Genomic DNA, 26694 nt, shown 5'->3' on the forward strand with positions numbered 1-26694 from the left:
TCACACTTTTCCTTGTTTAACGTTAAACCCAAATCTTCTAGCCGCTGTAGGGTGGCTGCTAGCCGGCTGTTATGTTCCTTTTCAGTCTTGCCATAGACCAAGAGGCCATCGTTGACATTCGTGACTCCTGGACGATCTTGGAGTACCTTGCAAATCTTGCGCTGGAAAACTTCGGCGACTGACGATATGCCGAGGCGGCGGTACCACCTCAGGCCCAGATGCGATGAAAACGTGATGTAGCATGCTTCTTTCGCCAGCCCAATTTGATGGTATCCTGATCTTAAGTCTAGCTTGCTAAAGACGGTGGCGCCGGTCAGGTCCACAATCAACTTGTCAATCGTAGGTGTTATGCGTCTTTCTCTCCCTATCTCCACATATGGCAGGCGCATTTCGATGCATATGCGCACTGCCTGGGGCTGTTTGTGCTTCGCTGTCACTTCCATGGGTGATACCCAGGGGGCGGGCCCAGTGGTCTTTTCAGTATTCCAGAGGTATTTGAGCTTGTTTAGTTCTGCTTACACTGCGGTCCTCATGTGGAAAGGAACTCTCTGGTGTTGTACTGCCCGCGGCTCTATCGTGGGGTCAATATGGAGCTTTGCTGACCTTCCTTTGAGGCACCCAATGCCTTTGAACAGTTTTCTATGCTTTGCTAGTAGGTGATAATTTCTTTAGATTGGTTTGCAAAATAGAACTGTACGAGTTCCAGTCGCTCTGCTGTTGGGCAGCTGAGCAGGGTCTCAATTCCTTTGTCGATGACGTAGATGCAGGTTTTGCAGCTCTTCCCATGATGGGTGAGGTCAGTTTTGAAATACCTCAAAGCGGGGAGGGGCTTTTTGCAGCCATATGCGTATAACAGTACGGGTCTCCTCCGCAGGGGAGGCCGGGGATTGAGCTTGGCGAACCTGGTGGTCGGAATGATATTCACTGTGGCCCCTATGTCGATAATCATCACGTGATGTCTCCTACCGCCACTGTGCAGCTGCGGTGTGATTCCCAGTCAATGGCTTGACCGCTGATATCATGTGGACCTTTTCTCGCCTGGGGTTGCAGTGTCTGATAGCGCAAACTGGGGACTGGTCCCTGCTTGATTGGCTGAAGTCGGTGTCTCCCCATCTGATCGATCAGGCTCATCCTTACCTGGTTTCTCTGGCTTGGTCTGGTTGTCGAAGGTGGTGCTGTCTTGGCTGGCCTATTGGTGAGTTGTGAGGTCTTGCTTCGTTCTTCCCCTCAGAGACGTTCCTCTGGGGCGAGTAATCTCTAGCCTTCCGGGAGCTCAGGCATACTATAATGTAATGTAATAGTTTACCTTCCTGCATTTGTAGCAGGTTGTGCCATACGCCGGGCAGGGTTCTCCTCGGTTGTTGTCTGCCACACCATGGGCAATTTGTGGGCCAGTTTGTTGTTTGCCTTGTTGGGGTCAGTGCTGCCGTAGGGCATTGACAGAGGTCATGCTGTTGCGTGGCGTCGGTATCCAGTGGCAGGCGGCTGATCATTTGTTCCATCTCTGAAACATGTTCATCCGTTCTTTCCCGCAGTCGACCCATGGACAGGATGGTGTTCAGCGGGAGGTTGGTTGCCAATAGGATGGACCTCCTGAGCTTGTCTAAGGACAGGCCATTTATGACCTGCTGTCTCACCGCAAATTCTTCGTCCGGGAAATCACAGCCGATGGCCATCTCTCGAAGACGGCTATGGAAGTCGTTGATGCTTTCTTGTGAGTGTTGTCTGGCCTGGCTCATTTTGAACCTTTCGAAATCAGGGCGACTTTGGGTTTGCATTTCTCGTCCTCTGTGTCCCGGTTTGGGAGTGCTATAATAGCCGAAGGGCCACGGTGCCTAGGTTGAGCATAAGGAAGGTTATTTTCTTCGCTGGTGGGGTCGCATGCCTTAATGCTCAATTCAAATTGTTGGATTCATAGCTCCCAGCGGAGTCCTATCCGGGGCCCAAAGGGTTGAAAAGGCTGCATGAAGGTCCCCTAAATGGTGTCTAGGCATGTGCTGGTGTCCGGGATCTGGCCATGCTGCCTCTGTGGCGTTGCTACGATGTCGCCTGCCATGTTGGGAGGTGTGATGGGTATATCTGGTGTGTGTCCTTGTCTGTGCACCAGTGAATCCCTGGTGCTTGCCGCACAGCTTTGCTGGCCTGGGGGGTCCCACTCTGTGGTTCTGGCCGTGTGCCGGCGCGGTCCCAGGTGCCTAGATGAGAGCAGGGTCTCCGTTGGTGGGGACGCTGCCTGGGCTTGCTCCTGGTGGAGACAGCTTGTTACTGGTGCTCCAGCATGGTTTTCTAATATCTGCATCCATTGGGGCCATGCTTTGCATGCATTTGTGGGGCCTCGTGTTGGGGCCTCAGCGCACCAATAGGGGCGTTGTCCCAGGCACTGGAAGCCTTCCTGTGCTGCCGCCATGAATGCTGCAGCACATGGGGTGTCCTGATCTTTCCCCAGTCGTGTTCTCTGTGTACTGGGCCTCTGCGCAGGGCTCAGGTACCCCAGCGTGTGATGGGAATGGTGCTGGGGAGGTATGCTCTCGTATTTGTCCCCCTTGATGCGCGGCGCTGGTGGCACACTTCATTCTTTTTTTCCTCTGGTCGCACAGATGCCCAGGCACCCAGTTGGGGAAGGCGCGACATGAATCAGCAGGTCCTGCGGCATGGTGTTGAGGTGTTGCTTCTCATCTCACCAGCTGCTGGAGTACACTTCGGGACATCATGTTGCTGCTACCCAGGCACCTCGGTATATGGGCGTGACAAGAGTCAGCGGGCCCTGGGGACGCGGAGTGGATAGGGCTTGATCCGCTGTCATGGGGCTGTGATGGATGTCCGTCCCTCACCTCGTCACCAGTGTGGGGTCTGACTCCCCAGGAGGGGGCTGGGCCCGGCCAGGCTAAAGGAGCGCAGGGCTGGCAAGCATGCAAGAAATACACAGACAAGTTGGGTATGGTCTCTGAGCAGGAACTGCCCTTTGCAGGCTTTTCACTCACCTTTTATTTACTTGTCCACGTGACATGCAGCACGTGGGCATCACAGCAGGGATCGGCGCCTGTGGGTGGCTTTGGGTAGATGCGGGCGCATCAGGCACGTTTCGTATTCCCGAATGGATGGCTTGAGGTAAGTAGCTTGGATTGAGAAGGCCTCTGAGTGAGCCACTTGAGGAGTTGTGTAGTCACCGGGTTACTGCACCAGCTAGACTGCAGTACTAGGCGAGGTGGAGCAGAGCGACGGAAACTGCCGTATAATCCGACGTGCTGCTTGCAGCCGAATTTAGGAAAAACATCTGCCCTGAATTTACCTCGGCGTGCCGGCACGGCCACACATCAGTTCTGTTTGGGGGGCCATGGGGAATAATACTTACCAGCCAAGAAGACACAGAAAGATCCGCTGTTTCTGCAGCCAAAATCAAAATAAGAGCAACAAACCCACGGGCACCAAAATATACCTGGCGCTTAGAAACACTTCCAAGGCGTAGAAGCGCCTTCTAAATTCACAACAATAAATAAATAATAAATACCTGCCCGCACACAGCACGGAGCACTCCTTACTCCGTGTTTCTCTTCCTGAACATGCATAGACGTCCTACGTAGAAACGTCACGACGATTTCATAGAGATACGTCATGACGCACGCTGTAAAGGCATTTTAGAAAGTGCCGGCAAACATTTAAACACACAAGCAATGCTATCGAGGCTCATAGGGACTTTAAGTGTCTGATAGATAATGAAAGCACTATAAGGCCTCCCTTTAGGAAACGACGCGCACGTCCTGATTCCAGGCAGCATCAGGTGGGTGTGTGTGGTCCAGCTCTTGCAGTCAATTTTACGTGCATTTATGTTAGCAACATTAACTTAGACGTTCTCACCCCTTTCTTATATTGTCAAGGGGCGCCCTTTTGTAACCTTTGGAAATGCATGTTGAAGCTGCAATTCCTTGTATTGTACTTATCACATGTGGAAATTAAACACTGCAAGCACGTGACTTTCTAAACATCTGGTTTTGCAAGGACACAGGGCAGCCTGTTGTTGTTGGTATTGTAGACACAGTAGCTGCTCCGAGGCTCATTTACAGGGCGGTTCAGGCTCTGGAATGCTCCCAGAGGCAGTGACTGCTGTGCAGCTGCTACACAGACCCTGCTCTGGTGTAAGTCACTACATATATATATATATATATATAATACCTGTGCCGTCTAATGCTCCCAGAGGCAGTGACTGCTGTGCAGCTGCTACACAGACCCTGCTCTGGTGTAAGTCACTACGTATATAATACCTGCGCCGTCTAATGCTCCCAGAGGCAGTGACTGCTGTGCAGCTGCTACACAGACCCTGCTCTGGTGTAAGTCACTACATATATATATATATAATACCTGTGCCGTCTAATGCTCCCAGAGGCAGTGACTGCTGTGCAGCTGCTACACAGACCCTGCTCTGGTGTAAGTCACTATATATATATAATACCTGCGCCGTCTAATGCTCCCAGAGGCAGTGACTGCTGTGCAGCTGCTACACAGACCCTGCTCTGGTGTAAGTCACTATATATATAATACCTGCGCCGTCTCATGCTCCCAGAGGCAGTGACTGCTGTGCAGCTGCTACACAGACCCTGCTCTGGTGTAAGTCACTATATATATATATATATATATATATATATATATAATACCTGCACCGTCTAATGCTCCCAGAGGCAGTGACTGCTGTGCAGCTGCTACACAGACCCTGCTCTGGTGTAAGTCACTATATATAATACCTGTGCCGTCTCATGCTCCCAGAGGCAGTGACTGCTGTGCAGCTGCTACACAGACCCTGCTCTGGTGTAAGTCACTATATATATATATAATACCTGCGCCGTCTCATGCTCCCAGAGGCAGTGGCTGCTGTGCAGCTGCTACACAGACCCTGCTCTGGAGTAAGTCACTATATATATATATATATATATATATAATACCTGTGCCATCTCATGCTCCCAGAGGCAGTGACTGCTGTGCAGCTGCTACACAGACCCTGCTCTGGTGTAAGTGACTACATACCTGTGCTGTGCATGCTAATCATTGCAGACGTGTGCTGCCTCTAGTTCTATTATGTCCCCCTTCACCTCTTGCAACCATTGGCACAGTTCCGCTTGCATCATGCTCAACTGCGACTGAATGGTGTTCGCTATCTAGTTCCCGAAATCCTGAAAGCATTGGCGAAAGACCTCCTGGGTGACCACTTAATCTTTTGCTTTGCCTGCCAGCGCCTCCAAATTCTCTCCTGCCCCCAGGCCCCTGATCTCCCCCAGCCAGTACCCCGCTGTCTCTGCACCAGAGTCTCTGCAGATTGCCCTCCTGTGGCTTCTTCACAGACTTGGGGGCAGCTGGCATGTCCTTCCTCTTGGTTTTGGACATAGTGCGTATGCAGGTCTGATTAGAGGGGATTTTTTCAGGGCATAGGAACTCCCTCCCTCCGCTTTATGGGCCCGCCCTTGACTGTGCTGTAGGGGTTGGAACTCCCCTCTAACTGTGCGCAAGTGAGCCACTGTTTGTCGTCCACCTCGGATTTCAAATGTCCCTCCTCCTGGCCTTGGTGCTAGGATAACTCTGCCCTGAGCCTGACCAAATGGCCTTTTCCTTATTCTTCCTTGCCCGCCATGGATATAGATGGACTCTTTAGCCCTCTATTCGGCCTCAGGATAGGCCGGGGAGGCCAGGGCCCAACCAGCCACTGTCTACTATTCGTGGAGCGCCTCTTCATCCCTTGTCTCCCTTACTGTGCTTCTGTATAAGGGCGCGCTGGCAGAGGCACTATATGTAGTTACAAAATGTACCACAAATGGGCCTCCAGCCGCCATGGCTTAAACACCACAGGGCCTCTCCTGGTCTTCTCTGCAAAGTGTTGGCTTCAAAGCTTGGGCAGGGGCCCTCCTGCCATGCTCCTCCACTCCTCAATGTTGCTATGCACAGAGCTGGTGATCACTGCCTGCACTGGCCAGCCTCTGCCTGTTTGCACTCTTTCCTTGGCACAAAGCGCACGCTGGCCTGTGATGGTTCTCCCCCAAGAGGGGGAGTGGAGCCTCTCGGGGTCGCTTCCTTCCTGCCTCTTGATTTTCGCTGTGTGGCCCTGGGCTTCTTGGCCACTCCGGGTGCTCTTCGCTACGCAACTTTCAGCAGTGGGCTACGGGTATGGCCCCTCCAGATCATTCTGATCTCTCTGAGGAGACGCTGCTTCGCCAGCGCGGGGGCTGCTCGATCTTCTCGCTGGTACTCGCCAGCAGGGGAGTCCCCGCTCCACAATTCCAGCCCTGGTTGGCCCCAATATCACAGGCAGCTTCTTCCTTGCACGCTCCTCCGCCGTCCTACAGCGGCTGCTTTCTGCCACAGTGCCTCACAGCCGTACTGGATCCGCGGCTGCCATGAGTCTCCCAGAGTGGTTCTTCTTGCTTGCGTTCTAAGAGCGTGTCTCTAAGCTTGGCCTGCACTGGACGTGGGCGCAGTGCCCCCGCACCTTAGACACAGCAGAAACGAAGGCTGCACACCTGCCTCTGCCGAAGTCCGCCAGCGATTCGGGCTGTTTCACTCCACCACCCCAGCCTACATTGATACATCCCTGCCTGGGGAAGGCTCTTTTAATCTATCTTTGTCTTTGGCCCCAGGGGGAGGGGGTAAGAGCTCCACGATCACGCAGTTCTTCCCTCGGTGGCCATCTTAGAACCCAAATCACAATGCACTTTTTAATGGGTATCCATCATAGATGCCAGTACAAAATGCTGTTTTTTTTATTTTTCAGAAAGAATATGTGCTTTTATGTGGCTGCACTGGCATTTGGGGCCACCCAGTCTAGCCTTTCTTTGCTGTGGTATGACTTTTTTTTTAACTGGGTTTCTTTGACAAAGCAAGCATGATTGTTATGTGTCTAGACTGGAATTTAGGGCAGACAGTCAAGCCATTTCTTACTATGGTATGCCTTTTTTATCACTGGGTATCAAGGGTAAAGCAAACATGATAAGCATTATTACGCATCTAGACTCGCCTGCATTGTGCAGCCAGTTAGGACATGTTTTGTTGTGACAAGACTTTTTTTAAAGGCAAAGCCAACAAGAGTGTAAGGCAAAGCCATGATGGGCATGTTTTCTTATATTATCATTACTGGCATTATGTTATGTTCAGTTGATTTTTGTACCGCACCGTACCACCCAGGGGCAGTCTCCAGGTGCTTGCGTGGATCTGCAAAATAGTGGGGTGGGTGGGTTAGTGGGGAAAGGGTGAGAAGATAGGTTCAGAACCAGGAGGAACTGGCATCTGTGAGTGGTTTGCATGCGCTCACTAGTGAGTGGCCTTACGCATTGTAACCGTATGGGTAAGATTCCGCGCCTTGGGTGTTTGGTAGTGTTTTGTGTTGGTGTTAGTGTTGTGTGGTTATGATGGGTTGGTCGTGTGCACTGGTCGTAGCTGTAAGGTAGTCCGGCATCTTAGTGTGTTATTGTATTTTAGATGGTATTGGGCTATGTGGGTGGTTCACTCTGGATGTCTGCATAATAATGGTTCTCTGTATGTTTGAGTGTGGCTAGCCTGACGATCTGGTGTTGAGGCGTCAGTTATGTAGAAGGAGCAGGAAGGGAAGAGGGTTAGTAAAGTCAGTCAGTTCATTGTGATCTCTCTGGGGCAGCCCTTTGGATGCCGCTTGTCGATATCTAGCCAGGTTCTTGTTTGCGGTTATTTGGCCCCTCTCGTCTCCTTTCTAGTTGATTGTCTGCCATATTGTTGTTGCTGGTGTCCCTAATAGGTTGTCATTGTCTGCTGAATAGCCAGGTTTTGAGCAGTTTCCTGAAGGCAATGTGGTCTTCTGTGGTTATAATTACGTTGGGCATGTTGTTTCAGGTGTTAGCAATGAGACGTGAGAACGCTGTTCGGATGAATTTCCTTTTTTCGTGGTGTTTTGCCTCCATTTGTAGGTCGTTGCTGGATCTTGGTTCCCTTCCTGGGCGATGCTGGCTAATCTTGTTTTGGAGGAATTCCGCTTCTTGTCTGTGCAATGCTTTGTGGGCGATGCAGAGTGCTTTGCATTTGATTAGTAGGATCCTGGCTACTGTATTTTACACTCTCTGGGGTTTCTTGTTGAGTCTTTCTTGCATTCCTAGGTAGAGGCTGTTTGCGTAGGTAATCCTTGTGAGTATCGGGGATATGGAAGAAGGAGAGGTAGTGAGTAATCCTCTGACTAGTTGTAGGAGGAAGAAGCATTTTTTGTCGATTTGTGTTGACTTGCGTTTCCTGTGATACTCTGTTGTCCATGAGTATTCCTAGGTTGTTTACTACATTGGTAGTCTCTGGTTGCGTGCCCATGGTGATTGGCCAGTCCAATTGTGGGTTCCCTCCATCGAACACTGCGGGTGAGAGCATTATTTCTGTTTTTTGCCTGGTTCAGTTTGAGGTTGTTCGTTGTCCAGTTGTATGTCTGTGAAGCAGTTGTTGAGGGTTGTTATTTTGTTCCTGTTTTCTGTTTGTTTCCACAATCATTTATGTCGTCTGCGCAGCTGTAGGCGGTAAGTCTGTAGGATCGAATGATTTTCATCATTCGGCACATGTAAATGTTGAAAAGAGGGAATAGGCTGGAGCCCTGTGGGACTCTGCAGGATATATTTTTGGTGGTGTTTGAGATGAATGGTGGTAGGTAGTTTGTTTCGGTTCAGTTTGTTAGGAATGAGGCAATCCACTTTAGTGCGGATTCCTGCATGCCACTTTCCATCAATCTTTTTATTAGTGTTGTATGGCTGATTGTGTCAAAAACTGATGAAATATCCAATAGAAGAAGGGTTGATTGGGTGTCGTCTGTGTTTATTTTCATGTCATCCCATATCGATAGAAGTGCTGATTTTGTTCTCTCATCGGTCTGAAGCCAACTTGTGATTGGTTGAGTATTCTGTTTCGACATGTTTTTAGATGGATTTTGTCAACGTGGTTATCCACAAACTTCGCTGGGTAGGGCTGGTTTGGTTTGAAGGCAACTTGTGATTGGTCGAGTATTCCGTTTTGTTTCGACGTGTTTGAGTTTTGTAGACTTGGTTCTCCAGGATCTTCGCTGGAGAGGGCAGGTTGGCAATCGGTCTGCAGTTGCTTGTGTCTTCTGTGCTTTCTGACCTTTTTTTTATCAGTGGTTTGATGTATGCTGATTTGAAGGCAGACGGTACTATTCCTCTTTTGAGTGATAGATTCATTAGGTTTTGGAAGCGTGTCGCTGGGGTTCAGTGGTTGAGGATTCCTTTGAAGACGTCCAGGGGGCAGGGGTCCCTTGGAGATCCTGCAAGGTTGTTGTCCTTGATCAATGTGGTGAGAAGTTTCCTCTGTGATTGGTACTAGGCAGATGAGTTGTGCTTTCTGTGTTTCGTCTGTGGTCCAGTGGTTGTATTTGACCTGGCTAGGTTGATGGTCTCCTGTATTGTCTATTTTTGCTCTCAAGTGGATGATTTTTGTCACGGTTTGTGTAGGGGTGATGGAATTTTTGCAGGAAGAGATTTTTTTAGTTTGTTTTTTTTTGGTTTTTTTAGCTCTGATTTTGAAGAGTTATTTCTGTGAATTGTTTGCCGATTCTATTATTCTTGTGGTGTAGTAGAGTTGTTTATATTTTGTCTTGTCTGGTGTATTGTTCTTTCAGTTCTTCTGTCCATTTTGTTGCCAGTTTTTTTGGTGTTGCTTTGACTGTTTTAGCTGGTGCTAATTGGGCAAGGGCTTTGTTGATGGTGATCCAATTGTTGCGTGTGTCTTCTGTTGTATCTATTTTTGTATCGGTGGAATCTCTTTCGCCTAGGTTGTTGTTGTGGTGGGTTGATAGCATGGCGGTCTCGTCCGCTAGTTTTGCTGCAAGTTTGGGTTGTAAGAAGATGGTCTGAAGATCAGGAAATACTATGTTGGATTGATCATTGAGTTCTATCTTGATTAAGAGTGATTCATAGTCTTCCACGTTGGTTGTGATGATTTGAGATGGTCGGGCATGTTTTTTATGTTAGCTTTCTCTATTGGCGTGTATTAATTTATAGTTGTCGGTATTGCTTCATTGCAATGGCTTTCTAGTTGTCCGATAGCCAGGTTTCTGCAAGGAAGAGCACGTCTGTGTCTCCTTCGCTTAGGAGGTCATTGATTTCTGTTGAGTGTTTGCCATGGATCTAACGTTCAGGAGGCTGCAGTGTTTGCTTGATTTCCCTTTAGTGTTGTTGTTAGTATTCGGGTGTGGTGCTGGTTGGCTTTCCGTTCCTGGTGGGTTTTTCCGAGTTGAGTCTTTTGTGTTGGGTGGTTCTTTGTTGGTCAGTCTCTTTGTCAAGTAGACCAATGAGGTTTATGGCTGGGTTGGATCGTTCCGGATGGTAAATAGGGTAGCTACCCCTCTGTTGTTCCAGTCTTGGTGATATAGGAGGTGTAGAGTGTTATGCATTCCAATTTGTTCCCGTTTTCTGGTTGGGGAATTGTCAATGGTGGAGACCGGGTTGTGGTGGTTTATTAGTTGTCATCTGTTTGTGTCCTGTTTGGGTCTGTATTTGTGAAGCTTGTTGACTGTCTGTTCGTTGGTGCTGTGCTCTTTTTGTTTACCACGTTGTCGTCTGTGGACAGGTAGCAAACATTATAGTCTGTCTTTGCTCTTTTATTTGTATGGTTCCTTAGGCCATCTCAGATGTTTGTCAAGTTTTTTTGGGGGTTGTGGGATCATGCTGGTCGGTGCCTTACTGAGTGGTTTGGGACTTCTTATTGTTTCTGTTGTCTTTTCTGGCTTATTTGTCTTTCCTGTGGCGAGGCATGATGTGTGGGTTGTGTTCCTTAGTGGGTGTCCTCTTTTGATTGGTGTTTTTCCTGCTCTCTTGGGTTTAGTCTCTGCTGTTTGTGGTTTGTTGTTGCTTGTAGTTGGTGGTTTGTTGTGGGCATACTTTATGGTTCCATTTGTTTATTGCTTCTTTGTTTTTTGAATCCTTTGTGTTTTTTCTTTCTTTTTTTATCCTGGAGGTACTTTTGGTTATGTTTGTTGATTATTGGATTATGCGCAAAGCAAGCATGATTACTGTGTGAAGGAGTACATGTGAATACTGGCATATATTGGTGCAGTCATGTTAGGGAGAAGTCTCATTACAGTGCTACTTCCCTTCAACCTTGGAGACCCCCAGCTCTTTTGCTGGACTGTAGGACTTTTTAATTTTAACCCTGAAGTGAGCAACCTTTTTACCACTCACTCATGTGTTTTGACCTGAATTGGATTTTGTGTTTTCACTGTTGTGGGAGTCTGATAAACTCCATAGGCATCAACTTTTTGTATGGTGACACATAGCACCTTCAGGGCATTGTCACTGAGAAATCCTTTAGATTTCTCAAAAGGTTTAAAATACCTTTGCTTTTTTGAACTACTGTTCCCAAGAATAGTAAAGTGAAATTGACTTACTTACCTTTTCTCTTTGTCGGTAAAGCACACACCATCTTATGTGGAGTTCTGGGGGGTTACCTAGTAGCCCCTTATCCTACATTGTCATGTAACATTTTTTTACCCTGCCCTCGGCTGCAGTATGGCACCCATGGATGACCATTTTATCAAATTGGCCCTTGTCTTCTTTTTTTGCCATTTTCTTTTTGTGAGGTCTTCCTTGGGATTTACACTGTGCGTCGAAGCAGATTTGAGCCCTTTGTTTGTCTTTCCTTTGGCGAGTTCAGCCCTGAAACATGCCTCCGGCCCCAGTGTGTCTGAAAGGACATGGTGTGAGGGAGGACTGTGTCATTGACAGCGTAGGCTGTGCATGAGTGGGAGAAATCTGCTTAAAAGGCGAGGGTTTTGGGACTAGAAGTGGAATCGACCACTGGGAGAAACACCCGACTAAATAAAACGTGAATGAAGCTTGCTGTATCCTCCTGGATCTTTGAATTGCCCGGTGAAGACCTGCTGCTGTGCTGAAACTCCTTTTATTTATTTCGACCGAGAAGCTCTGGAATGGACGACTTCTCCCCTTGGTTTAGTGGGACCAATTAAACCAGAGACGAACTCCACTGGACCATCTTCCCTGATTGGCTGTACTTCTTCATTGCTGCAAGAACCAAGTGCCAGGGGTTGAGTAATCCGTAGTCGAGTGAAACGTCTGAAATCCGACTACAAGCTCAAGGAGTCTCCTAAGGACCCTCCAGAAGCAGGACGACCAGAGCTTGTGTCCCCTCAACAGAGTGCTGGACCCAAGGAGTGAAGGAAGCCCAACCGGTATCCGAGATCCGCGGCTGTGCTGTTTATTAAGCGCTGAAACCGTGAAGTGCTGATGAACCGAAAAGAGCCCATAGCTGCTGACGACCTCCCAAGCACCACCGCTGGAGCCCTACAGATGGCCTCCCTTTTGTCCCAACTGAGGCTCAGGAACACAGGGTCTGCATCGCTGTAGCAGGCCAGATGCCAACTGAACCGCTCCTCTTCAAACCAGAGGTACTGTTCAGATTTTGTGTACTTACCTCACTTTCTTGTAGCCGTTTTCTCAGGTGGGAATTGCAGTGGCTTATTTTAGAGTTTGTTCCAACTTGTTCTCACAGGCTTAACAGCTTGTGACCTTAAAAGTAATTTTCTAACAAACCCTCCAACTTTGCAAGACTTTTGATTTGAAGAAGTACTTCAGCTCCTTAGACATTGTTTAAATTGACTTTGGCTGTCCTGGCTCCCTGCAGACTCTTCTAGCCCATTGACTTTGATATTGTTTGTCCCTCATAGGTGGTAACTTGTTTTAGACTGGTACTGCTGGGAAAGACTTGTCTAGGTTTCAGTTGAAGATTTATTTGTCTTCACATATACTGAGAACCTGTTTAACCTTTTTTCCTTCCTTACACCTTTCCTTTCTGCAAACTCAGAATCTGCAAAGTATAACCAGTGTGATCTGTAAATCCCATTACTGTCTTTGTGATTTAAGCCCGCATAACCCCTCCCACCCGGCCCCAGGGTGTAGGAATTGTGTAAGAAGTATATCCAAAGAGTATCCACTATATTTACATTGTTACATGAATTGCCTTTCTAAAGAACTGTTATTTAAAAATGTATGTTGATTAAATAACTATTTATAACTGAAACCTTGAGTGTAAGTGTTACTTGGCTTCTTGTATTTACGGATTTCATTTGTACAGCTCTACAGATCACATTTATCCTTCTTGAGATGGGACTGGCTGCTCAGCCACACTACCAACCTGTGTAGTACAGACCTATACCAAAAGGTGGATTACCTAATACCAAGCAGATAAGTGTTGTGTAGTCTCACACAGTGGGACTACACCAATTCTTACCTAATAAGCCAGCATGGAAATGTATTGATTGTGAGGGTGCTAGGTTCCTGCTTTTGACTGGGATGGCAAAGGATACTCACCCAGGGGGTGCATGCTATGTTTAGGCCTCTTTCTTCCACTTTGGACCAACATAGTGTCAGGCTTTACCTATGCCACTTTGGGGATCGTGAGGGTGCTGAGTGCCTGCTTTTGACTTGGATGGCAAAGGATTCTCACCCAGGGGGTGCATGTTATGTTTAGGCCTCTGTCTTCCACTTTGGCCTAACATAGTCTCAAGCTTTACCCTTGCCACAGTGGAGGGTCATTCAGCATAAGTGCAACTAAGCAAAAGCGGAATGACAATCTCTATTGGTCTGCATATCATCCTACAAAAACTCTGATGTTCCGAAGTAATCAGTAAGTCATCCCCAAATCATCAAGAACAAACATGTTTCATGGCAGTGCTCTTGAAGTATTCAGTAGGTGATCCCAGAAACCCCCCAAATCATCAGGAACAAACGTGCAATCTCTTGAAGTGATCAGAAAATTATCCTAAAAGCTTCAGGAACAATGTTTTCTAAAATAGGGATGTTGGGATATTCATCAAGATTTTCTAAGCTCATCCCCAAATCATCATCATCCACCATTCTGAGAGATTTGCTGATAGCCCTAACAGCATGATGATGTGGGAATGACTTCTAGTGTAGTTCGATGATCATCAAATGACCCCAGGATGGTCTCTAAAGTCATCCTTTTAGACCAGGGAACCCACGTTACTTATTTTTTAAATAAATGTACAGCTTGGATTCTTATTTCATACTGTGCCTTTTTTTTTGTCTTATATGTTTAGTTCAGCTTCCCATTTTATTTTACGTGAATATTAGAAAGATGCATTTAATATAGCTCCCCCCCCCACCCCCCCTTTTTTTTCTTTCTCTTGTAGAGCTGTGCTGTCTAACACCCCTATAGTGGTGGTGGTTCTGCTGCTCATTGAGGTACGTATTTGTTTATTGGGTTTACAGTGGATTTGACTTTATCTTATCATACACAAATTAAACATTTTGCCTAATGTTATTGAATGTACTGTGTGAATTATTGAGGTTTCTGCAGTGTGCATTATCGTTTTATCCATATCTGATCTATTAAAGTTAGTCACATAGGTTTATTTGTATTGCACCAGTTGGCCTTGAGAGTTGAAGGTAGTGCCTGGTAGCTGTTGGCGTCAAGTTACCAGGCTGCTCTCTCCTCCATGTAGGAGCTGAATGATCCAGTTACTTACTGGTAATCTTCATTACTTCTACTCCTACTCTTCCTTGCCACTGTCATTGTAGGTCCCACCCTCCATCACAGGAGTCCATTCCATCTTTTTATTATTACCTATACCTGCCCCAACCCGCCCCTCAAAGTACAGTACTCAACCCCCACAACGTGTCAGTTAAATACCTCCTAACATATCATGGAAGATATTTCATGTCGGGCAAGAAGGGTCATAAGTAGTAATAATAATAAATTTGCATTAATATAGCGCTACGAACCCTCAGGTATTGTCATGATGCCCGCTCCCGGGGAGCCGGTTCAAGCCCTGCGTCCCCGAAAGCGGACATCCAGTCCCCAAGGAAGGACCCAGCAACCCCATATAGGGGCCCTTTGGACAGTGTCCTGGCGCCTATGGCGCAAGGCTCCTAAAAGACATCAGACCTGGCGCCATAGGCGCCAGGCTCATTATGGGAGTGCTTGGGTGCACTTACCTGATGCAGACCATGCTGCAGGATCCCGGCCTCCTTGAGGCCTGAAAGGAACTACTTTACCTGTGGGACTAATTTACCATCCGGGCGTGGTCGGGGAAGGATACATACCTGGAACTTCTTCCAAGGCTATTTAAACCCCACCCGAACAGCCACACGTGCTTCGCGTTGTTCTGCATCTAGCAGCTGGACGCTCACCGTGTCTGCTCCTGCATCCTGACTTCTGCCACGCCTGCCAGCATCCTGGATCACCTGCAAAGGAAGAGAAGAAGAGAACAGAAGAAGGAAAAGTCCTTACCTGCTAAATCCGCATCCCGGAGACATCTCGCCGACAATCCTGAAAAGGAAGACTTTAATTTAAAAGCTCATCGCGTCGATCGCTGCAGCGCCGCATTCCACTCACCTTTACAGGGCGCCTCCATGTTCAGCAGCGATCATCCGGATTCGCAGTCACGCCCCAGCGCCTATGGAGAAAAAGACCAGAACAAAAGGTGAGAGAGAGAAGGGAATAAAGAAAGCTAAATCTCCATGTTAAGACTTACCTGTTGATTCATTCCCTCTTCATTTCGGGTCCGCGCCGCATCCTGGCATTTCCGGACCCTGGCCCCTAAGGGGAAAAAGACATCAGCGTTAATGAGCGAATGAAAAGACATTACCAAAAAACGCTCATTAAAGACTTACCTGATTTTCTACAAGGATTTCACCTCTCATCTCGGGTCGGTGCCTGTTCCCCGGCATTCCGTACCCCGGCCCCTATGGGGAAAAAGACACTAGCATTAGTACATCAATGCATGGACACAAGGGGAACTTCCTATCAAAAAACTTACCTGGAAGCCAAGCAACTTTGGTTCTCACCAATCCGAAAATCCAGTGAAGTAACTGGATACCAACGCGCCCCTGCATCAGAAGCAGGATGGAGAGCTCGTCCTTCCAGACCCTAAGGTGAGACGCTACGAGAAATCACAGAAGGGTTTCGAGGAGGGTGAGAGGGGAAAGTGGGAGGCCGATTGCATTACCCCGCAGACAGTTAATCCCCTATTTTCGCCTACAGAAGGCTACTTCTGTGAGCCAGGCAAGCCAGATTTGGGGGCGCGGTCCAGTCGTCATCCGAACCCTGCGCATCACCTTAGAAGAGGTCACAGCAGCGCGAACCAGGCCAGCGCCTCCGTGGGAGTCAGGTGAGCGTAACGGGTATATGAGCGCTGCCTATTATTACCCACGGTGTGTGGTGCTCATTTATCAACCTCAGAAGGATGAAAGGCTGACTTTGGCTCTGCCGGGATTCGAACCTGCATTAGCAGGCTCTGCACAGATGTCGAAGCGAGGGCTCTACTCGCTGTGATATCGGACCTGCTAAGTACTGTCCCAAGGAAGAATAGGGCTCAGAGTAATGATGATTACTGGAAATTGACCAGATCATTACCTCCACTTCCCTCTTCCTCGTCCCAATACTTACTGGTGAGGAGTACCAAAGACCGCAATGAAATAATTATCTATGAAGGGGGACAGGGGGGGACAGACCAGACATAATGCATTGGCAACACCCTATTACCAAACCCCACAAGAGATCACCCATGATCACGTGTGCAAACACTCAATATCAATAATCCCTCCCCGAAGGAGGACGAAACTTGCATATGCAAGTTGAGGCCTTCGTGTCTGGTGAATGTATTTTGAGTTGGCCCAGGTCGCCTACATGCAGATCTCCTGTATCGGTACTCCCAGTCCTTCCGCACAAGATGCTGCTTTGGCTGTAGTAGAGCGACCGTTGACAGAAGCTAGCAAAGGAACCAGCGCCCACTCGCCTGCCGATTCCTGAGACTAATCGTAGGAACAGTCTCCTTCATGCCAGGATTTGGACCCCTAAATATGGCAAACTGTCTGACTGATGAAAGGAAGATTGTCCTGTCCAGGGTACACCAAGATAGGCTTCTTAACATCCAATTTGTACCACTGCTCCTCCTCTGCAGAGGTGAGACTGGCAAAGAAGTTCAAAGCACAATTCCCTGTGCCTGAGGGAACTTAGAAATGACTTTACGAAGGATCCTCAGATCACACCGGAGAACTAGGGAATCCGAGGAGACACACAGGAACTGAGCCGTACACAACGCTCCAATTTCCCCAAGCCTCCAAGCTGAGATTAAAGCCACCAGGGACACCACTTACCATGTGAAAAACTTAATGTCGACCAACTCTACTGGTTCAAAGGGAGGGTCCTGTAAAGCCCGCAAAAACATGGAAAGGTCCCAGGGAGGCACCCCAGCACACACCACGGGCTTGGACAGCATGAAACCTTTCAATAACCGCGTAACAAACTCTCATAGCCAGAACTGAGAAACCGGCGAATCCTGGATTGCTGCATACAGGGCCCTAAAATGACACCACCAGACACATGTCGCATCTGTTTTGCCGGGACTGCAAAACCATTGGCACCGAGCAGTACGCTGTCTGCACAGACTCTCTAGCGCACCACCATGTGTAGTTTATCCAATGCCCATTCTAGATCTCTCTGCAATCCCTGTCTTCAAATTCCAAACCCCACAACTTGGAATCCGAGAGGCAGAAGACCCCAGCCCCAGCTTGAGAGGGTACAGAGACATGGGTAGGAACCAAACCATATCCGCTGCCAGATTGAAAAGAAGAGGTACCATGAGTACCTCATCCCCACTGATGCCACCACAATCACCTCCGTCCCGAGTCCTGAATCTTCAGCAGAGGTATCCGAGAAAATCCTTAAAGAAGCCCCCTTGGCCAGTCCAGTGTTAAGGCATCCACACCCCAGGCCCCTGGGGGCATGAACCTGTAGGTAAACTGGGCAGTTGTGCATCCAGAGGCGAGACATATGGGTCCAGGACTGGCCTCCCGAACCTCCGGCAGAGTAGGCGAAGCACAGGCCTGCACAAGATCCCTCAGCACTAAAGGAAAAAACTACTCCGGCTGTCATCTCGGACGTTGTTCAACCCCCTGATATGAATCTCACGCAAGGATAGCAGATTGCGCTCCACCCAGCATCCCTACTGGAACGCTAGAGTCTCCAGCTGACATGGCCTCATACTACACAGGAGATTGACATTAACCAACACCAACGTGTTTTCCATCCGCACCAGAACAGCCGACCCCAGGATAAAGCTAGAAAACATTTCAGAGCCAGGAACATCACTGCCAGCTCCCTCCAATTGAAAGACCGTGGCCTGCTACTAGTGTGCAACTTCCTGATCACTACAGGTCCCAAACACTTCACCCCACCAAGTCCCCTTTGGTTTGGTATTAACTATGTTCGGCAAAAGGTGAAGCAATGGAAATCCCCGCAGGAGATTGTACAAGTCCATCCATCACTGGAGCTGAACCCTCAGATCTGGTAAAATGGCAATCCGAACCTCCAAGAGCAATGTAAGTGGGACACCAAGGGGCACATGTGAAGACTCGCCCACCGAACCACAAACCCACATGCCGCCATGTGCCCCTGCACTCTAAGCACCTCCCTAGCCATAACCCAGTCCTTGGCCAGCAGACTCCACCAGGACTTAGCATCAGGACTTAGAAACACTTGTGTACGAGCGCAATATAAAATATTTCATTTCATCAGAGTGCGTGCGCAGCTTGTCACTCTTGAAAACATGATGCACCCTTTCCTCTTGTGAGTCGACAAACATCTTCCCTTAGAAAGGAATCTTAAGTGCCACTGTCTTCTGATGGCCATCAGAATGGCAATGTCAGAGGTGCAAGAGACGGCCGCCTGACTCAGCAGCCCCCATGGCCACTGTTGCAGCTCTGACAACATATGTCAAATCCGACAGCAGAAGTGCAGTCTGCCACTTCCTCCACGGGCTGCACCAACTTCCGAAAGCCAACCAATGCAGCCTCATCTATGCATGAAGGCCTATGTCACAGTCCAAAAGCCCATGTGCACCCCAGCGTAATATCTCTTGAAAGCAGAATTCCCCTTTTTTCTTGACCTGGTCACGGACGGCCACCTCAGTGAGCGACCCACCATGCTCGACAGGATAGTGTCTGCCTGAAGTACCTGTGAAAGCGCTCCCTCCTCCCCATGTAAAAGATACTTGGACCTAAAGCATGGAACCACCTTAATCTCGGGAAGCAATGGCAGTCCCACATTTTATTGTATGTTTAAACTGTTGCAGAGGAGGCTGGGGACCCAGAGGCCAAACTAGCCATGTGAGGCGGCAGATTAAACCCCATGCAGTTCCTCCACCTGCACCAAGACCGCAGCCAGCCAATATCCTTGTCCAGATATTGCTCTGTAGGCTCCTTGGCATCAGCGGGCTGTGCCCCAGGAGCGGCCGATGAGGACCTCCATCAGAAGCCTACACTGCCCTTCAGTACACAAGCGTACCTTCTCGAGGCCTTTCCAGCAAATGCAGACCAACTACCTATCTGACACTGCAGGAGTCCTCTTACATTTGGAAGAGGTACACCGACCAGTGTCTGTCGAAGTCTGCAAGCTTGCTGTGTCGCCCTCCGTATCGACATTCTCCAGTGTACACCTCCTCCTGCTAAGAGCCTTAGCGGCCAAAGACCCAATAGTACACCCAGGACTGCAGGCGAACCCTAGCAGGACCACTGTAACCCAGGAGCAGAGTCCCAACTGAACTGCAGCAGGACCGCAGCAGCAGAGCACAAGGCATCAGCACTAGCAGCAAAGAAAAACAGCATGGCCTCTGCATAAAGGATAGAAAGAGCCAAGCTGGTGCAACAACTCCCAATAGGGCCAGCCACATGCATTTGCCCCCCCCTTCAGGCACCTGGGCAAGCCAACGGACCACCTGACCCAGTTGATAAGCCGCCACCCAACTGGCAAAATTGTACGTATTCTACCAGCACCATCTAACCCTGTGGAAGCCTCGTCAGCAGCCCGCAAATCTCGCTCTAGGCTGCCGTGCATGCTGAAGCCCCACCCTGTCTCTGCGCTAAACCAAACCAGTGTCGGAGAGGGGGATCGGCCACCGTTGCCAGATCCTGTGCCAGTCGGACCAACAGCCTCCTCACCATAGGAAAACCGGGGGCCCAAGCAGAAGAACCCGAGAGACTAAAGGCCCAACCCACATGCACCCAGATGCACAGCAAGGATTGCAGGGGGAAGGGAAACTACAGATTCCCTGCCAAGCAGGGAGAATGGGGCCGCAGGTGGCCCAGCCACGCAACCAAGATCCTGACGGGTAGGCAGGATAATTAAAACTGATACATTGTGGGGTTGGAGAGTATTGTCCTCTCAGTGGCGTGGTTTGGCAGGTATAGGTGATTAAAAAAATAAAGATGTTGTGGATTCCTAAAATGGAAGTTGGAACCTCACAAGTAAGAACTGGGATGAGTAAGAGGGATGTGGAGTTAACGAATGCCAGTAAACATCAGTTATCTTAGCTGTGCATTCAAATTGTAATTTTAATAAAGACAACACATGGATCGATTGTAGTATTGATCTTCTTTACCGAACTGCCAGCAGCAAAGCTGTGTTAAGTTTTAACTCAGAAAAAACAAATGGTACACCCTTCAACGTGATGTGGACATCCATATCCTTCTCTCTCTCAGCGCCATCTTCATTATCCAACTGTGAGTAAACCAGGCTCTACGAATAAGTCTCCAACCAAACTATCAAGATGTTTTCAAAAGTTAAGAGCAGATATTGAGAAGGGGAAATAATGGGTGGGAAAATCTATGCCCTCGTTGTATGATTACAAGAAAATCAATATTTCTAGGCCAAGACATGGAGCCTGTGATTTTGTACGTTTAAAGCACATTTACCACCGCCTGCTTAGCATACTGAACTGGTTTATGTCCGGGGAGCACCAGGGAATACAGGTATGATTTGTGAGGTACAACTTGGCATATAGCGCATTGCGGGTACATACCAGCTTGATCTATGAAGATCTGGGTATTCACAGGAACTGAAGGAGCAGGAACGGGCTGTAAGCAAAAGGGACACAGAGAAACGGCAAAGGCAGGCAAATAAATTGGGCAACAAGATGGTTCAGAATGAAGGGTGTACTGGAATATGAAAAGGGGTCTGCAGGGATTAGGGAAAGCCCTTGCGATCAACACCAGCAGATTACTCTTTACAATTATACAGCAGGGTCATGGCTTGGACGTGCTGAAAAGACGGTTGTACTCAGTGTAAGGATAAAGCTGGAGACCATATACTGAGGAAGGTAAGACTCCAAGGACTCGATGAATGCAACAGAAGTCTTTCCCTGATCTGATCTTAAAGGAGACCAACCCAGGGGTCACACTGTAAACGGACGGATACAGAGCTGAGGCACAACAGTTGACTTGTTTGCAATGAAACTTGGAGTGGGTAGAATAACCAGGTACAGGATAGACAAAAAAGGAAATGCCAAACGGAGACTGTAGACTGAGGATGAAAACGGAAGCTGTACAAGCAGTAACTCGGCAGGCTCACAGGACAAAGGAAAACGAGGGCCAATGATTAGAACATGTATTGGGAATCTGGCAAGGAAAGCTGCAACACAGAATCTCAGAATCCCGGCATACTAGGAAAATCTGAAGGCACAAACAAAAGCATTAGCCACGGACAAGACGGGTAGCTGCCAAATCGGCTAATACTTGGAACAAGTAGGAATGTAGAGTTCTAAAGGTAGACGGCAAAGCTAGAAACATGAACTGACAGGAAGGAACTGAACAAGGAAAGTCTGTTAAGGAGAGGGAACTCTCAGACAAGCAGGGCGTTTGTAACCGTATAGGAACGTATCTGTAAAGGCTTATTGAAAAACAGGTGTAAGAAAACAAGAATGCAGTACAATTACTTACAGAGGTGTTAGTCAACACAGGAGGACTGGGTGCTGCACCATGCAGCCGGCACAGGGAGACTTGATCCTTCATAAATGGCCACACGCAACATATGGTCTGTTGCACAAAAGCAGACACAAGCAAGATTCACAGTGCTGCACAAAACAGCCACGGGCAAGATTCACAGTGCTGTACAAAGCTGCCACAAACAAGATTGACAGTGCTGTACAATGCAGCTATAAGCAAGATTGACAGTGCTGTACAAAGCAGCTATAAGCAAGATTCACAGTGCTGTACAAAGCGCCACAAGCAGGATTCACGTTGCTGCCTAAAGCAGCCACAAGCAAAATTTACGTTGCTGCACAAAGCAGCCACAAGCAAGATTTGCGTTGCTGCACAAAGCAGCCACAAGCAAGATTTGCGTTGCTGCACAAAGCAGCCACAAGCAAGTTTCAAAAGCACAAACATGATTACAAAAACCTGTTTAAAAATAGGATTCAAAGGGAAGGTGGGGTTTTAAGAAAAGGACAAAACAGGAGCTCCCAAAGAGAGCAGTTGATGGGCAACTGCTACTGGGGAAACTGAGCTTTTCAGAGCTCTTCCAGGAGGCCACAGCCCAGCACGGTGGGACTGATTGCAGCTGGGGTGTCTTAGCATAGCCAGTCCTCCCCCTGCTTCAGTAGCCTATGGCAGGTGATTGTAATTAGACTCCAGCTCTTGGCAGCCTAGCCTTCGGTAACTTGCAACGGGTAAATGTAACAAGGGTCTCCCCAGCTCTTAGCAGCCTGCTGCAAGCAAAGAACAAGTTACTTTCTTACCTGGTAACGTTCTTTCGATGGGATGGTCCGACGAAGTATTCCATATCTATGACAGTAATCACCACAGCTGTGCTGCTTCGGAAACTTTTTTCTGCGTCGATGACGTCGATGCGCCGCCGTCGAGGACCACGTCCGACGTCATCCGATGTGATAAGTAGGACGCACGACGCCCGTAGCCTCAGTTGTAGTTTTTTTCCCCCAGAACGTGTGACATTAGTTTACTGCCAGTCAGACACAAAGCCTTGCAGAACGTAAGCTGCAATCGCAAAAGAAATCCTGCAGCGGGGAAGGTAGGGAGGGAGCGATATGGAATACGTCGTCGGACCATCCCAACGAAAGAACGTTACCAGGTAAGAAAGTAACTTGTTCTTCGAGGGGATTGGGTCCTCCGACGTATTCCTTATCTATGACAGACTCCCAAAGCAGTACCAGAGCAAGGAGGAGGGAAAGAATTTAAACTCAAAATTTAGAATTGCCAATCAAATAGCAGAGCAAAGGACCGCCTTGCCAAAGGCCAGATCCTGTCCTCGGATGGAATCGAGGGAATAGTGGCGTACAAATGTATGTACTGAAGCCTAGGTGGCTGCATCACAGATGTTGTGAATAGGAACACCCCTCTGCAGGGCATTGGATGCAGCCATACCCCTGGTAGAATGGGCCCGCAAGCCAGCCGGTGGGTCCTTACCCGCCAAGCGGTAAGACTCTGAGATGGCCAAAATAATCCAGCGAGACAGTCTGTTTAGTCACAGCTTGTCCCAAACGCTTTCCAGCGTAACCAATAAAGAGTTGATCGTCCACTCTGACCCCGGACATGCGTGAAACATAAAAGCTTAAAGCTCTCCTAGGATCAAGCCTATGGAGCCTCTCCTCTTCCTTACCAGGATGCGGAGGAGGATAGAATGCCGGAAGAACAACCTTCTGGGCCAAATGAAATTCCGAAACCACCTTCGTAAGAAAAGAAGGACGAACTCTAAGGACAACCCTGTCCTTGTGAAATACAGTGAAGGGTGGCTTAACTGAAAGTGCCTGTAACTCACTCACTCTGCGAGCGGAAGTAACCGCAACTAAAAACACAGTTTTCAGAGTTAACAGCCTCAAAGGGCAAGAATGTAAAGGCTCAAACGGAGCACCCATAAGAAACTTAAGAACAAGGTTTAAATCCCAACCGGGCACCAGGAAAGGTGACGGAGGGAACACATTAGTGAGCCCTTTCAGAAACTGTGAAATCAAAGGGATTTTAAAGTAGGAACACTCTTCAGACGAGCGCTTAAAGATGGACAGCGCCGCCAGGTAACCTTTAATGATACCCACTTGCAAGCCCCTGTGGGCCAAAGAAAGTAAAAAAGACAGAACCATGGGGATATTACATGCAAAAGCATCCACATTCTGAACTCTGCACCAGTCGCAGAACTTACGGCAACGGTACAGAGACTTTGTTTCTAGCCGTCGGGCCGAGAGCAACACCTCCATCACGTCTTCAGGGAGGTCCCAATCCTTATACCTCAACCTTTCAGAAGCCAAGCGTGAAGGTTGAGGGATCTGACCTCTGGATGGAGAACCTGACCCCCCTCCCGTGAGAGCAGATCGTCTCGGTAGGGAAGACGACATGGAGGACAGATGGACAAGTCGAGAAGGTCCGGGTACCACGTCCTCTGAGCCCACGCCGGAGCAATGAGGATCATCCGGGAACTGAACTTCCGTAGCCTCCGCAGCACTTGCGGGATGACGGGGACCGGAGGAAACGCGTACAGCAGTGGGAATGACCACTCCACCACGAACGCGTCTCCTAAGGCTCCTTTTGGAGGAAATTCCCGCGAGCGGAACCTCTCGCACTTCCGGTTGACACTGGAGGCAAAGAGATCCACTTGAGGGGTCCCCCTAAGGGCGAAGATCTCCAGGAGAATCTCCTGAGCCAACTCCCACTCGTGAGAGATCGTGCTCTGCCTGCTCAGAGCGTCCGCAGTCACGTTTTCGTCTCCGGCCAGATGAAGTGCCGAGATCGAAACTTCCTGCTGGATGGCCCAGAACTCGAGCTGCATCGCCTCCCTGCACAGAGGAAGTGACCCTGCCCCCCTCCCCCTTTCTGTTGAGGTAGTGCATGGCCACTGTGTTGTCCGTCAGGATCAGGACATTCTTTCCTTGCACAGTTGGCAGAAAAGCCTTCAGGGCTAGCCTGATGGCCCTCAGCTCCAACAGATTGATATGGAGTCTGGACTCCGACGGAGACCAACGACCGCTGACTGTCAGCTCGTTGGCATGAGCTCCCCATCCCGTGAGGGATGCATCCGTCACGATCGTCACCTCCGGCCAGGGAAGCCAAAATGGAGCCCCCTTCATCAAGTTGCCTTCGACGGCCCACCACAGAAGGTCCTGGGCGGCACCTGAACCGGGTCCGACATCCTGCCGGAGGACTGTGACCATTGCATCTTGAGTGCCCACTGCAAAGATCTCATCCGCAGGCGAGCCTCTGGCACCAGAAGAATGCAGGATGCCATGAGGCCGAGCAACCTCAAGAACTCGAACGCTGGGAGTGTCTGGGAATGCTGAAACTTGTGCACCATCTGCTGAATGTGAAGAACCCTCACCTGGGGAGGAAAACACTGCCCCAGGGAAGTGTCGAGCACTGCTCTGATGTACTGGAGCCGCTGTGTTGGCGTCAAATGGGACTTCTTTAAATTGAGGGAGAAGCCCAGCCTGTGAAGGGATTGGCAGGTGTCAGAGTGTTAACCGTCACCACCCTTCTCCTCACCTGAGGCTTCCTCTTGCTTGTCCTTGGAGTGTTTGGAGGATCTTCGAAGGGTTCTGGTATCTTCCTTTGTAGACTTGTCTCTGGACCTCCTGTCATGCAAGTAGGGTCTGGCTCCCTCGGAGGCCACCTCGACAGGAGGTGGAACCTGTCTTGGGGGGCCCCGAGGAGCCAAAGCCCCGCGACAGGGAAAAAACCGATGGACGGTGAAAAAACCCTGTGTAGCCTTTCCGAGATGGTATTAATGGGAGACTCCAATGATTTATGTGGTATCGAGAGATCCGGAACGAAGCCAAGATATGAGTGGATCGAGCAAGTTGGTTCAATCCTCCGAAGTGAAGGTGTCTCGAGGAAAAGGAGGCCGGCACCAATCCGAAGAGGCGAGGTAGCAGCAACGAGCAGCAATGGAGGAAGAGAGAAAGGAGGAAGAGTCCGGAATGGGGAATCGGACCGAGCCGAGAGGGAAAGGTAGGAAAAGAGGGAGAAGTAAAGAAGTCCCTACTTACCAGAAACGGTTGGATCCACGAAGGCACAGAGAGGAACACGAAGATACACGAGGTAGGCGGCGAACCGCTAGTACGAAAGGCAAGATGCCTAAGCAAAAAGGAAAGTCTGAAAAGGAGTGGCGGAGAAGTGCCGAGAACGGAACAAGGGAGTAGTGAAAGGCAGAAAAAAAGAGGTAAGACGAGCGGGTATGAGTAGCACAACAGGAGGGACTCAGAGAGAGCGAAACAGAGTAATTTAGCTGAGCGCTGGTATCAACTAGGAGTAGCAATACAGATACAACGCGCCGGGAGGTGGGCGGAGCTTGCTTAAATAATAAAGGCAGCCATGTTGGATGAGGACTGGACTGCTAAGTGCAGGTTCTCCGCGGCGAAAACGTCCACTTCTGCCATAGCTTCCAGGGATGGATCCTGACAGTATAACCCTTCTCCCTCCGAAAGCCCCCAGGTTTTCCCGGGTATCTCAGGTGAAACTCTCTCAGTAATCTTGGAGCATGCAGGTGGTGTCTGGGTTCCCAGGTTCTTTCTTCAGTGGAGAAACCCTTCCAATGGACAAGATATTGGAGACTGCCTTGATAATACCGGGAATCCACTAGGTATTCCACTTCATATTCTTGTGGTTCTACTGTGGACGGAGTCCTGGTCTTCTGAAACTTTCGTGAGAAAGGATCCACCTTATATTCTTTAAGCAGTGATGTGTGGAAAACAGGGTGTACTCTCTGGAGGTTCTTTGGCATGCGGATTTCGTAGGCGACTGGGTTTATTTGTCTCACAATAGGATAAGGACCCAGATATCGTGGAGCAAATTTGCCGGTGTGTATCCACTTGGGTAAATATCTTGTGGATAACCAGACCCTCTGTCCGGACTTCCAATCTGGGTTGGGTCTTCTGCTTCTGTCGGC

General features: G+C 49.0%; 2 protein-coding genes across 7 annotated transcripts in view; one reads left to right on the plus strand and one right to left on the minus strand.

The window, feature by feature from the left end:
* Window positions 1-3593, minus strand: part of SURF6 (surfeit 6) — a 101165-nt gene extending 97572 nt beyond the window's left edge. Inside the window, exon 1 of one of the 2 annotated variants that reach the window (XM_069609332.1) lies at window positions 3509-3593. The gene's annotated coding sequence lies outside the window, so the exon portion shown is untranslated. The remainder of the gene's footprint in view (window positions 1-3508) is intronic. The other variant, XM_069609333.1, reaches the window with a different exon arrangement.
* A 73-nt stretch (window positions 3594-3666) lies between these two features.
* Window positions 3667-26694, plus strand: part of MED22 (mediator complex subunit 22) — a 138928-nt gene continuing 115900 nt past the window's right edge. For 2 of the 5 annotated variants that reach the window (XM_069609337.1, XM_069609338.1), the window contains exons 1-2: window positions 3704-3778; window positions 14162-14213. The gene's annotated coding sequence lies outside the window, so the exon portion shown is untranslated. Of the gene's footprint in view, window positions 3779-13083; window positions 13171-14161; window positions 14214-26694 lie in introns of all 5 variants that reach the window. The other 3 variants (XM_069609335.1, XM_069609334.1, XM_069609336.1) reach the window with 3 other exon arrangements.

Source organism: Ambystoma mexicanum, chromosome 8 (genome assembly GCF_040938575.1).
Source record: "Ambystoma mexicanum isolate Mex_15411 chromosome 8, UKY_AmexF1_1, whole genome shotgun sequence".
Classification (NCBI taxonomy): domain Eukaryota; kingdom Metazoa; phylum Chordata; class Amphibia; order Caudata; family Ambystomatidae; genus Ambystoma; species Ambystoma mexicanum.